Raw genomic sequence first — 13,964 nt, 5'->3', positions numbered from 1 at the left:
TTCACAGCTGTCATTTTAATTTGTTTCTCACTCTTTGAAGTAAATTGGACAGGTGTGATACGTCTAGTTTATAGACTATGAAATCAAAGTTACGACAAGTGTAGTAACTTGTGTGAGGTCATGCAGCTAGGAAATGAAGAGCTATGAGATGGACTGTCCTCTAACCCTGAGATCCATGGTCTTTCTTCAGTAGAAGTGCTTTTCTCACCTTGCGCTCAGCTGTTCACAAATGTTCCAAATGTTAAGCATTCTTGCAATGACACGTTTCGAAGAAAAACCCAAAACAGTGAAAGAAAATAAAGCAATGTTTGATTTAATTGATTTAATAGGCATAGTCATGTATCTCTATGTAACTCACCAATTCATTTTATCTTCCTTTCCAAAGGGAGATATGGAAACTCCTTTTTTTTCTGGAACAATTTGAATTCTCAATATTTCATAGCCATGACTTTCATATATTTATATGGCAGGAAAGACAGATATTGTCTCCTAAACATTCTGGCTTGAAGAGTTAATGTCAGCCTTCTTTCCAAGATGGTATCTCAACTGGAAATAGACATGAGGTTGACAGCAGGGCTAAGGCACCATGAGAACGATCTTCTTCAGAATATTTACTATGCATTTACTACATTAGGATCTCTTCATGACCTTCCCTGTTGTCATACCATGTTCTGGCTTTCATTCTGAAGAGTGATTTTCCATCCACGCTAAGGACACTTCATTAGGAATGTATGATGTTCCTCATTACTCTTTACACTGGGGTTCTCTGAGACTTCCACTGGAGCCCATGACTGGAATCCAAAGAAAACTCACCATGGCTTTCTCATTTGAATGGCAAAAATGGTTGGGGTAAATGGAGAGGAAGAAAGATGTTCAAGTCTTTGGGGCAAACCTCACACAAAGCAGGATTTTTAGTCCAAGTGGCCCCAAAGGTCTTATCATCCCTTCATTTCCAAGATGGGGAAACAGTTTAAGGGAGAAGTAATTTGCACAAAATGATGAGGCTGCTCATGGCGGTTGGGGAACCTCCATTCCGGTGGGCTAATCCTCAGGCCCAGAGGTCCCCGATGGCTCTCCCACATGTTGTCTTGTTATTTCTAGTGGGTGCTGGTCATTTACCCCTAAAATACACATAACCTCATCATCCCCTCTTCCTAGAACATTCTTGCCCATTTATGTAGCTTACTCTCTTCGGTCACGTCAATGCTCAAATGCCACCTCCTTGGCACCTTCACTGATCATATATTTTAAGATAGTTTCTCTCCTCACTCACTGTCTCCCCATTTGCCCTGCTTTAAACTTCTCTGTAGACCCTTTCAACACCTGAAGATATATCTTAAACTTGCTTGCTACTTCTTGAGTCTATCCGTAAGTAAACGTCACAGTAGGAAAGCAGGTCCTCAGTATCTGACCAGCGAGAATTGCATGGTTGGGAGGATGGAGAGAGGACTTCACGTTGCAACATTGCAAGAATCACATGATCTTATTCGACTCGTGCAAGGCACTTAAACATAGGAAGCCTCTGTTTGATTTAGTTTGGTTTCCCCACAGTGTTCTTGCAAAGCAGGCGCTTAAAATAACTATCGGGGTGCGTCTGGGTGACTCTGTTGGTTAAGTGTCCAGCTCTTGGTTTCAGCTCAGGTCATGATCTCATCATTCATGAGTTCGAGCCCCACGTCGGGCTCCATGCTGACAGTGCAGAGCCTGCTTGGGATTCTCTCTCTCCCTCTCTCTCTGCCCCTCCCCCCACACTCTCAAAATAAATACACTTTATAAAAATAATAATAATAACTATCTACATCTGGTAAGAGGAGCTTTTAGCTTCCAGCCATGTGTCTTGCTAAGTCTCACTGCAGCCCTTCCAATATGCCCTGAGGATTTGCTCTGATGTCCCTTAATAGGCAAGGGGATAGTGTTCTGCCCATGACAGTGAGTAGATACAAAAGGGGAGCCAAAAGCCAAATTAGCAGTGCAGACACAGCAACAGGAAGGGGGAGTGTGAAGTGAGATGGGTGGTCCTCAAAAAGCCAGTGGTCTGTGGCCAGGCTGGGAGACAAGGGCAAGATGGAAGATGGCTGAGAATGGCTGGCTAACGGCCTCAGCTCTTCTGTTGTGTCTATATCCCTCAGGCACTTGCTGGCAGGTAAATCACCATAACACACCGGTGAGCCTGCTATCAAGTCACAACAGATGGCAGAAGACCTTTATTTTGCCCCCAGGTCTGCCTCAAGAGCTCATGCCACCTTACTGAGCCTATATCCCCACCTGCAAAATGGCCTTACTCACTCTTGCCTCATCCGGAGGAGAAGTGTGGGAAATGGGGGGCCAGCTTCCTAAATACCTCCTGAGTCACAAAGTCCTTCACAGACACAGAGCTTCACTTATCCGTCCCCAAAATCTTACTCAACGACGTCTTGCTTTGTTTGGTTTCGTTGCTCAGGACAGAATGTTTATCCTGATCTTGCATTCTGAGAGCTCCCAGGAATTTTAAATTTAATTTGATTTCTCTGATTCTGGCTTTCCCTTGACTTCCTATTTCAAGAGCTAAACTAAAGGAAGATCTATTTCTCTTTGGTTTCAGGTTCTAACAACGGTATTTTTTCCCCCTTTGCATTCTGATTGCAAGCACAGCCTAACAAAGCCTTATTTAAACGCAGGGAAATGTCACTTACATGTTAAAAAGCTCACAGAAGCAAGTCTGTCTCTGTTGAATCTTTGAAGATGCTCTTTAATAAAACCGAGAGATCTTTCCAACGCTGTCCAACAAAACATCTGATAGATTTGTGCTGTGCTTATTTTTGACGATAGTGATAAAAAGGTGTGGGGTGGGGGGAAGGGGCAGGGTGCATCACAACAATAATTTTTCATTACGGCCTGATACCCTCCAGCTCCAGTGCCACAGAGTCGATCCACAAAGATTGGGTATTAATTATGAAGGTGCACTTCAATTTATCAGCAAAGGATATCAAACAGGCCAAACGCCACAGCCTCTCATATAATTTATCTCTTCCTTGTAGGGAGGCAGATAGCAACGATTTGCAAATTGCCTCCTCTGCTAAAGAAGGGACAAAAACATACACACACAACACACAATTAAAAGCAGATAAGCATCAGGCGATGTGTCACATTTTCAGCAGAAAGCCAAAAGTGGAGGTCTTAATCTCCGGGGTTGGTTTGCTTCGAGTACTCACTGATACTTCCCTTGATGTGACTACTTAACTCCTATTAAAATTAATAGGGGTCAGGCTTGATCATCAAGGGAGAGAGGGCCTCCTGGCGCGGATAGGCTTCAAGTAATAAGGATTTGGTGATTACTATATTATTTGTCTGTTCATTTTCAGATTATCTTGTAAGTGTATGGTCTTTGTGATCTTTGGTCCAATTATAAAGAATAACATGTCGTGTAGTATCTATTTTTATTAAAGCAGCTTTCTTCTCTTAAGAACCATGTAATTTGAGAGGGCATATTGACAGGATCTTAATGCCGAGAGCTCGAAACTTCTCCCCACCGCCAAAGAAATTGCGTTAGCTACTGTGTCTAACCTACATGTACTTTTATGGGAACCTTGACCCAAAGATTTGAAGAGAATCTGTTCATAGAATACCCAACTCTCACATGTCCTGGGTTGTGGAAGGAGAAGGTAAGCTTGCTCCAACTCGTGATCTGAACTCGGAGTCAAATGCCAAATCCACGGCAGTAGTAGTTACCAAACTTCTTTCAGATGGAGTTTATGCTTCTGTTCAATGGGTACAAAATCACCAGCCTTAACATTGTATTTTTTTTTTAATTTTTTTAATGTTTTATTTATTTCTAGGAGAGAGAGAGAGAGAGACAACGTGAGCAGGGGAGGGTCAGAGAGAGAGGGAGTCACAGACTGAAACAGGCTCCAGGCTCTGAGCTGGCAGTCTGCACAGAGCCCGACGCGGGGCTCAAACCCACGAACCGCGAGATCATGACCTAAGCGAAAGTCGGACGCTTAACCGACTAAGCCACCCAGGCGCCCCTTAACATTGTATTTTTAAAAAAAGGCTATATGTATAAAACTGCCTGGAATTAGGAGCCATGGCAGACATGACAAAGTTACCCCACATCACAGCCTCTGTTCTGATCATGAAGGACGATCAGAAAGAACAGAAGAGTGGGAATCCATTTGCAAATTTTTAAAGTATTGCAAGCTTTGAATTTTGTGCACTAAAGAAATGAGAACAACAAAATCAATGAACGTAATAACATCAGCAGCGTCATTGAGTAGAAGCAAAGGCATTTTAAAGATACAGTAACAAATAGGTCCTTGCTTTGAAGCAAAGAAAATTCGATCATGAAAAGCATGCTGCACACCTCTTATTTTTCCTGTTTTGCTGTAGACTGGTGAAAGCCGCCTCTCAAACCACCTTTGACCTAAAGGTAAGCACTTGGGAGCCTCTGCGATAAACCATCAGGACAGTGAGTGCCATGAGTAGCATCAGTGGATCACAGAGAAAGTAGTGATTGAGCAAGAAGTGATGTAATCGAGCCTTTTAAAACTTTTATCTGCAGATAAAAGAAAATGTTTGCAAGACCCGCATGTGATGAGTGGTTCAGATCCAAAATATATAAGGAACTCATACAACTCCATAAAAAAAATTAATAACCCGATTAAAAAATAGACAAAGGACCTGAATAGATGTTTCTCCCAAGAAGACACACAAATGACTAACAGGTACAGGAAACGGTACATCACTCATCATCAGGAAATGCAAATCAAAACCACAAGAATACACTTATCGTTATGAGCACTGAATAATACATAGAATTGTTGAATCACTCTATTGTGCACCTGAAACTAATATAACACTGTATGTTAACTATCCTCAAATTAAAATTTTTAAAAAAGGTGAAAGAAAAAATCATATTGAGATATCACCTCATAACATGGCTAGTATCAAAAAGAGAAGAAAGAAATGTATAAACTCATCCAGTCACTATGTTGTACACCTGAAACTAATGTAATATTGTAAGACAACTTTACTCAGATGTAAAGAGAGAGAGAGAGAGAGAGAAGAAAGAAGAAGAAGGAGGGGGAGGAGGGGGGAAGGGGGAGGAGTGGGGAAAGGAGAAGGAGAATAAAATGTTGGTACAGATATGAAGAGGAAACTCTTGTACACTGTTAATAGGACTGTAAACTGGTGCAATCACTATGAAAAATGGAGGTTCCCCCCAATAATTAAAAATAGAGCTACCATATGAGCCAGCAATTTCACTTTTAAGTACATATCCAGAGAAAATGAAATCAGTATCTCAAAGAGATGCCTGCACCCCCATGTGCATTGCAGCCTGATTCACAATTACTAAGCCATGAAAAAAACCCAAATGTCTATTTATAGAGAAAGAAGGAAATTGTGTCATTTGCAACAACATGAATGCACCTTGAGGACCTTAGGTGAATGAAGTCAGAGAAAGATGAGTACTGTATGACCTCACTTACATGTGGAATCTAAACACATTGAACTCATAGGAACAGAAAGTAGAATGGTGGTTGCCAGGGGCTAAAGGGCAAGAGAGATGGAGGGAGGGGGTGGATATTGGTCAAATGGTTCAGACTTTCTGTTATGATGTGAGTAGATTCTGGGAATCTAAGGTGCACCTTGGTGACTATAGTTAACAATACTGTATTGTCTGTTTGAAAATTGCTCTGAGGGGGACACCTGGGTGGCTCAGTCAGTTGAGCATCCAACTTCAGCTCAGGTCATGATCTCACTGTTCGTGGGTTCGAGCTCCACATTGGGCTCTGCACTGACAGCTCAGATCCTGGAGCCTGTTTCGGATTCCATATCTCCCTCTTTCTCTGACCCACCCCTGCTCACGCTGTCTCTCTCTCTGTCTCTCAAAAAATAAATAAAACATTAAAAAATTTAAAAAAAAGAAAATTGCTGTGAGGATAGAGCTTTAATGTTCTTACCATAACAACACCAACAACAAAAGAGTTGTTGTGTTCACTAACCTTATTATGGCAAATATTTTGCAAGATATGCATGTATCAGATCATCACACTGTATAACTTAAACTTATACAATACTGTATGTCAACCTTATCTCAGTAAAACTGGTAAAAATATCATTGCAAAGTCTCCATAACAATCTGATCCCCAGATCCCTTCTAAAAACTGTTGTGCTGTATATACTGTTAAATAAGAATATTCCTACTTATATTACTGAATTTTCTGTTACTGTTTCTTCCCATATGTGTCATTGGATCAAGGTTATTATTTTTACTGCTTGAATTGTCCTTACTAATGTTTTGTCAGCCTGAGTTGTCAGTTTGTGAACAATTAAAAATCCCTGCTATAATTGAAATGTTCTTTTATTATTATTATTATAGTTCTTCCCATTATTTCTTTATGTATCTTGAGAGTATGTTGGTAGGTGCATACAGGTTCAGAATTGTATCTTCCTAAAATTTTATTCTTGTTTTGATCACTGTGTTTTCTAATGAAATTACTTTCTCGTAATGCTTTTCTTCTTAAAGTCTATGTTTTTCTGATACTGATATTGTTATTCCAGGTTTCATTTGCACTGTACATTTACTGTCTTTTTTTTTTTTTTAAATGCTTTGGCTCCCAATATTTCTGTATCATTGTCTTTATATGATAAATACAATATAGATGGAAATTATTTACTTATATGCTTAATTTATTTCTTATTTTAAAATAATTGCAGGCTTATATGCTGTTGTAAGATATCTTTTATATATATTTTTTTCAATGTTTATTTATTTTGAGAGAGAGAGAGACAGAGCATGAGTGGGGCAGGGGCAGAGAGAGAGACACAGAATCCGAAGCAGGCTCCAGGCTCTGAGCTGTCAGCACAGAGCCAATAAGGAGCTCAAACCCATGCACTGGGGAATATTGACCTGAGCTGAAGTTGTGAGCCACCCAGGTGCCCCCTATTGTAAGGAATCTTAAAGGGATATCCTATGTACCGTTCACCCGGCTTCACCCAATGTGTACATCTAGCAAATCTGTAGTACAGCGTCCCACCTGGGATTTTAACGGTGACACAGCCAGTATACAGAGTGTCCCTATTACTATGGGGATCTGTCATGTTAAACTTTGTATCTACCCTTACTTCCTTCCTCTGCTACCACTCCTCAGCCCTTCACAACCATTCATCTGTTCTCCCTTTCGACAATTTTCTCATCCCAAGAATGCTATGTAAATAGGATTATACTACAGGTAAACTTTGGGGACTGGCTTTTTTTTCATGCAGCATAATTCTTTAGAGATCCATCCAGGTTGTTTTGTATATCAATAGTTGGTTCCTTTTAACCACTGAGTAGTAGTACATGGCATGGACATACCACAGTTTAACCATTTCCTCATTGCAGGACATCTGGGCAGTTTCCGTTTTTGACTATTAGGAATGAAACCGCTATTAACATTTGTGTACACACTTTTGTGTAAACCTAAGTCTTCCTTTCTGTGGAATAAATCGACCATGAGTGCCATTGCCCGGTCATATGGTCATTGCATGTTTAGTTTTTACGAAATTGCCGAACTGTTTTCTAAAACGACTGTACCATTTTACATCCCCCCCCCAAAATGTATGAGTGATCCAGTGTCTCCACATCCTCATCTATGTGGTGGTGTCACCATCTTTTATTTTAGTCATTCTGATAGGTGTGTGGTGGTATTTCACTACAGCTTTAATCTGCATTTCCCTAAGGCCAATGATGCTGAATATCTTTGGATGTGCTTGTTCGCTATACATGTATCCTCTTTAGTGAAAGGGCTCTTCGTGTCTTTGAACATTGTCGAATTGGATTGTTTGTCTTTTTTTTTTTAATTATTATTACTGTTGAGTTTTGGGAGTTCTTTATATATTCCAGACAATGAACCTTTATCAGAGAGGTTTGCAAATACCTTTTCCCACTCTGTAGCTTGTCTTTTCATTCCCTTAGCAGTGTCTTTTGCAGAACAAAAAAGTTTTAATTTTGATGAAGTCTTACTTAACAACTTTTCCTTTTATGGGTCTCATATTTTATGTCGAATTTACAAACTTCTTGTCTAGCTGTAGATCCTGCAATCTTTCCCCATGTTTTTTATTATAAAACTTTTATGGTTTTACAAAGAAGCCCTGCGTCCATTCTGAATTAATTTTTGTATAAGTTACAAAACTTAGGTCAAGCATTGTGTGGTTTTTGTTTGTTGTTTTGTTGTACTTTTGGGGGCTGCGTTGTTTGTTTGTTAGTTTTTGGGTTTTTTTGTTTGTTTGTTTGTTTACCTTTGAACACCCAATGGTTATAGACCCATTGGAATGCTTTTGCACCTTTGTTTAAAATCATTGGATATATTTTTGAGAGTCTATTTCTGAACTCTCTGTTCTGTTTCATGGATATTTATGTCTAGTCTTCTGCTAACACCACATGGTCTTGCAGCTATGTATTAAGTCCTAAAATTGGGTGGAATAACTTTTCTCAGCTTATTCATTAAAAAAACAATTGTTTTAAGGGCCACCTGGGTGGCTCAGTCAGTTAAACGTCTGACTTCAGTTCAGGTCATGGTCTGATGGATTATGAGTTCGAGCCCCGCGTCAGACTCTCTGCTATCAGCACAGAGCTCACTCTGGATCATCTGTCCCCCACTGCCCCTCCTCAATTCATGCTCTCTCTCTCAAAAATAAATAAATATTTAAAAACTCGTTCTATGTCTTCTAGTCCTTCTTCTTTTCCATATAAATCTTATAGTGATTTTCTTCATATCTACCAAAAAGTCTTGGTGGACTCTTAATAGAAATGATATTATGCCAAAATATCAATATGTAGATAACTGACATCTTTACAATGTCCTCCAACCCATGAGCATACCACATTTCTCTATTTATTTAAATTCCCTTTGATTTATCTGATTAGTGTTACACAGTCTTTAGCATACAAGTCCTATATATGTTTTATTAGTCTTACACATAACTATTTTATATTCCTCAGGGATTATAAATGGTATTGCACTTTTAATTTTGGTGTCCATCTGTTCATTGCTAGTACATAGAAATAAAATTATTTTTTTCTGTTTGTCTTATATCCCATGACCTTACTGAGCTCACTATTTCTAGAAGTGTTTTATAGATTCCTTTAGATGCTCTACTTATTTTACTGTCTGTTTTTCTAATCTCTCTACTCTCTAAATTCCATTTTATGATCTTTATGTATAACTCTTGAAAAGAGAATATAGCTGGAAAATATTCTTACTCCAAAATACATAGCTCTTATAACCAGAAATCTCATTCACTTGTATTTATTATAACTAATGATAAATTGAAATTTAATCCAATAATCTTATGTTGTATTTACTATATTTTTTCTTTCTGCTTTTTCCTTCCATTTTGCCTTCTGCATTCACTGGGTTTTCCTTATTATTTTTTATCTTTTTTCTTTTCACTTTTAAAATACACATTTGATTAGCAAAATCTAGTCAATGTGATTATCCTCTTGACTATTATAAGGTCTATAGAATACTTAATTTCCTCTCCTATCGTTCATGGTTTGGTTGCCTAATATTTAGTATTTTTATTTTCATTCCTAAACTTTTCCAAATCCATCCTTCTAACAATACGTTATTAGCTCTAAATCCATATGTATAATCAATCATGTATAAGTAATCAATCCATTTCTTTGCCTAGCGTTGTTTTCTATATTCTTCTCCCCTCCTGGATTTGAGTGTCATTCTTACACGATTGTCCTCTGGAAATTCCCTTTGAGGGGGTCCCTGAGTAATAACCTCTCTCGGATTGTGTTTGCCTGAAGTGTCTTACTTCGCTCTTGAACCAGCAGGTAGCTGTGTACCCATCAAGTTGAGGTTTACGTTCTCAGTACTCTGACGACATTACTCTGCTCTCTTCTGGGCTTTGGTGGTGGAAACAAGATGTCCGTTGTCAGCCTAGTGGTTAATCCTTTCCAGGTAATCTGATCTTTCTTGGAGATTGCTTTAGAAATTGCCCCTGCCATTCTCCAGCATCACCACATATACTTCTGTGCGGATTTATTTATTTATTTATTTATTTATTTATTTATTTATTTATTTTTATTTGCTGCTCAGACTCAGCGCACCATGACTCAGAACTGGGGGCCCCTAGAACATCATCTTCGCTCAGTATCAACTTCAGTTGGATGCTCTGGCAAATTGACGGTGAGAGTTTAACTCTCTTTGAACTTGCCTTAAAGAAAGCACTCTGGGGGTTCAAACCAAAAGCTACTGAGAACAGAAAGTGTAACAGCAGCAACAGAGAGGGCTTAGAAGCAGAAATGAAAAATATCGGCAACCTGCCGAAGGAGGGGCTGTTTTTGGTAAACTATAGGCTGGCATTATCTCCATAGTGGGAACCATGAACGATAGGAGGGGAAATTAAGTATTCTATAGACCTTATAATATTCAAGAAAATAATCACATTGGCTAGACTTTGTTAATCAAATGTGTATTTTAAAAGTGAAAAGAAAGAAGAGAAAAAATAATAAGGAAAACCCAGTGAATGCAGAAGGCAAGAAAGAAGGAAAAAAAAGAAAGAAAAAATATAGTAAATACAATAGAAGATTATTGGATTAAGTTTCAATTTATCATTTAGTTATAAAAAATACAAGTGAATGAGATTGCTGGTTATAAGAGCTATGTATATTGGAGTAAGAATATTTTCCAGCTCTATTCTCTTTTCGAGAGTTCTACTCCGTAGTAGAAATGCCCAGCGTAAGTCCTGCCTGGTTATTGCCTCTCTTTCCATCGTGGGTTATTACCCTTTTCCATTCACCATGTGCAGAAGAAAAGGCAAATGAGATCATCTTCAAGCTCCTTTGCACTGCTAACATCCTGGGATTTCTGTGGTGGCTCCATTTTCTTTCCAGGTCTCCGTGGATCATTCTGTCTCTTCTGAGTGGTTAGCCTGGAAGGCCGTGAATGCAATTACTCACTGGGGGCTGAGGACATGCAGGCACCTAGTGTGCCTCCCTTATCACCAAGTGCTTGGGTTCTGACACGCCAGGCACCGTGCCTCCCCTCCCTGACTCCCATCTAAGGTGATGCAAAGGGTCCACATCTCATTTCCTTGACAAAAATGTCAACGGCATTATCTTATGCATGTGTTGTACAGATAAGGGAAAGTCACGTTAAACAATCTGTTCCATTCACTTTGGGTTTACCGGCTCGCGTCTTTATTTTTCATGCAGCAAAGCTATTGTTTTTGTACTGAAGGGTGGCAAAGCCAGTCCAAGTCACCAGTGAGGTGAAGTGGCTCGCCTTCCCTGTGTGTTGCTTTGTTATTTTCTCAAGGTATCTCACCGTCAAGTCAGAAGGAATGGGACATTCTCCACCCTTCCAAGGAAAGCATATCTTGTTTATTTTTTGTACAAAAGTCCCCTACAAAGTAATGAGCTTTCAGCACCCAGCCCAGATGGTCATTTGTGGGGTGCAGGACTAGAGGTACCTTTATTTGTAGAGCGCTTCTGTTCTATCTCCCATCTCAAGTGTGACAATAAGAATTTTTGGTCCCAATACTTTGAAAACAGGAATAAAGACAGCTAACATCCGTTGGATGCTCTCTACCTGCCAGGCACAATGCCAAACTCTCTATACATCACTTTTTATCAGCCTTTATAACAACCTCACAAGATACATACGGTTGTGTTTTCTATTCATGGATCAGGAATCTGAAAACTATTAGCTTGCCTAAGATTGTCTATCTTGGAGGTGACCGAGCAGGATTTTGACTCCAAGTTTGTCTGAATCTTCAATCAGGTTTTGCCCCGATCTATTATTGACCAGCCAGCTACAACTCATGAACCCTTGCTATGTTCATTGTCCTGAGATCTGGACCTGAGTGTTCTCCTGACTGTGTTTAGTCCTTATGAGGCAGCAGCCTTTGGGGTGAAGAGCCTTGTGGCATCAGGATGCTGACTCACAACTGTGCACTTGACCCCGGCCCCTGTTCAGAACCACTGCCCTTGACCGCTTGGAAGGCAATTCTTCCATGAAGATGTGACAGGAAAGAGCAACTTCTATTCACATTTACAGTACTCTCTTTTTTAATAAAAATGTCCTTGGATGAACAAAAATCACTTTTTTCCCCAATTTAAGCCCATACAAAGTGAAACAGAAATTGGCAATTACCCTGCTTTGAAGGAGGAGGCACACAGCCAGCAGACGTAACTAGAGTTCAAAAGAAAGGTTTGTGATTTCATAAGCACGCGGGTGAAAGCAAGTGAACTTTGCAAGTGAATTGCATATCACATAGGAGGGCTTACATCAGAATTCCTCACCTCGTTGCTATGGAATGTTCAGGAGCTCTGGGCCACATGCACCGTGCCTAGGAAAGTGAAAAACTATAGCCAACTACCTGTGTGTTTGTATAGCAAAATTAATGGAAATTCCCAGGCAGAGCAAATACCTGGGAATTTCACTTTGGGGAATCTATCCTACACATTATATATGCACAAGGCTATTTTTGCTGCCTTGAATGTGTCTCTGTAATAGTCAAAAACTGCTAACAAACTAAATGGTCTTTATTAAATTAATTTCTGTGTATGCATGATATGGAATACCAGACAACTTAAGAAGGAGATAGATCTGACATGGAGAGTTTTCCAGAATCTATTGGTAACAGTCAAATGTACAACAGAATGAGTAGTTCAATTCCAATTATGTTAAAAAATGAATAGATCACATACATACATGCATGTGATCATCTATACATGAAAAATGAGTAAGAAAAGTCCTGAAAAGTCACAAGCTTGGTGTCTGATTACCTGAGTAGAGGAGAGGCACATACCAAATGTGAGCAGGGAGAAGGTTTCACTCCTGGTGCTGTAGGCATTGTTTACAGTGATGATTATGTATCACTTTTTTTTTCAACAACCAGACTTTGTCATCGTTGTTGTGTAATTGAAAATGGACTCATTCAAACTTTTAAAAATTATAAGCTCAGAGAACTAAGTCTACAGACCTATATGTTCCCCCTATAGTGGGGAAATGGTACAGGAGCTCGGAGTTACAGAGAAACCTCTCCTCTGGAAATCCACACTCCTGGTAAAATAGTAACGTCTACCACCTGGACCGGGATGGGACCAGGACGCCTTCACTCTGCCCCATGTCATCCCTCTAGGAGCAAAACAAAGGGGTCAATGCAATCCCCAAGGTCAGAGAGGAAGTTAACTTGTTACAAAACAACTTAAGCAACAAAATTAACTTGTACTTGATAACTCTCTTCTCTCATCAAGATACTGTATTATTTTAAAAGAGCTATTTATTAATCTAAGAGGTCAATGCAATCCCTAAAGTCAGAGAGGATGTTAACTTGTTACAAAACAACTTTAGCAACAAAGTTAACTTGTACTTGATAACTCTATTCTCTCATCAAGATACTAGATTATTTTAAAAGAGCCATTTATTAATCTAAGCATTACAATAAAAATACATTTTTAGTAAATCAGGGAAAGATCCGTGCAACACTTACATTGAACTTAACCTTGAACGGGAGGTCAGCTATGTCTCCAACACAATTTGCCCCTTAGACACTGAGCCCCTCTCCTTACTCTAGGAATCGCTTTGCTACTTCAGCTGGAAACTACTTTACATCTCAATTACTCATGATTAATGCAATCAGATGGAATCAATTAATAACGTCAAAATATACAGAGAGAATTACCGGAGCACAACTGTCGCACACAGTCGTGCAGATAGAGACGGAAGCCGGAGGACACCCGCGCACACCTAACCACGAACCTCCAAGAGCAATGCGGAAAGAAACTCCATGAGGTCAATTACTGGTACATTTCGCAGAACGGTCATTGGGTTGGGAGGACAATGTTTTACCTTAACAAGCATGTGGGACAACCCGAGGAAATAGCTAAGGTGAAACCACGGGGAACTTGGTGCACCCTGGTTGCAGCCCTGGCCGTTAGAGAGGGAAGTAAACAAGCCTCCATGCAACAGGTCAGCAGCAGCTGA

This window comes from Hyaena hyaena, unplaced genomic scaffold (assembly GCF_003009895.1).
Source record: "Hyaena hyaena isolate Hyena2069 unplaced genomic scaffold, ASM300989v1 scaffold_740, whole genome shotgun sequence".
NCBI classification, from domain to species: Eukaryota; Metazoa; Chordata; class Mammalia; order Carnivora; family Hyaenidae; genus Hyaena; species Hyaena hyaena.
This window is presented reverse-complemented; position numbering follows the sequence as displayed.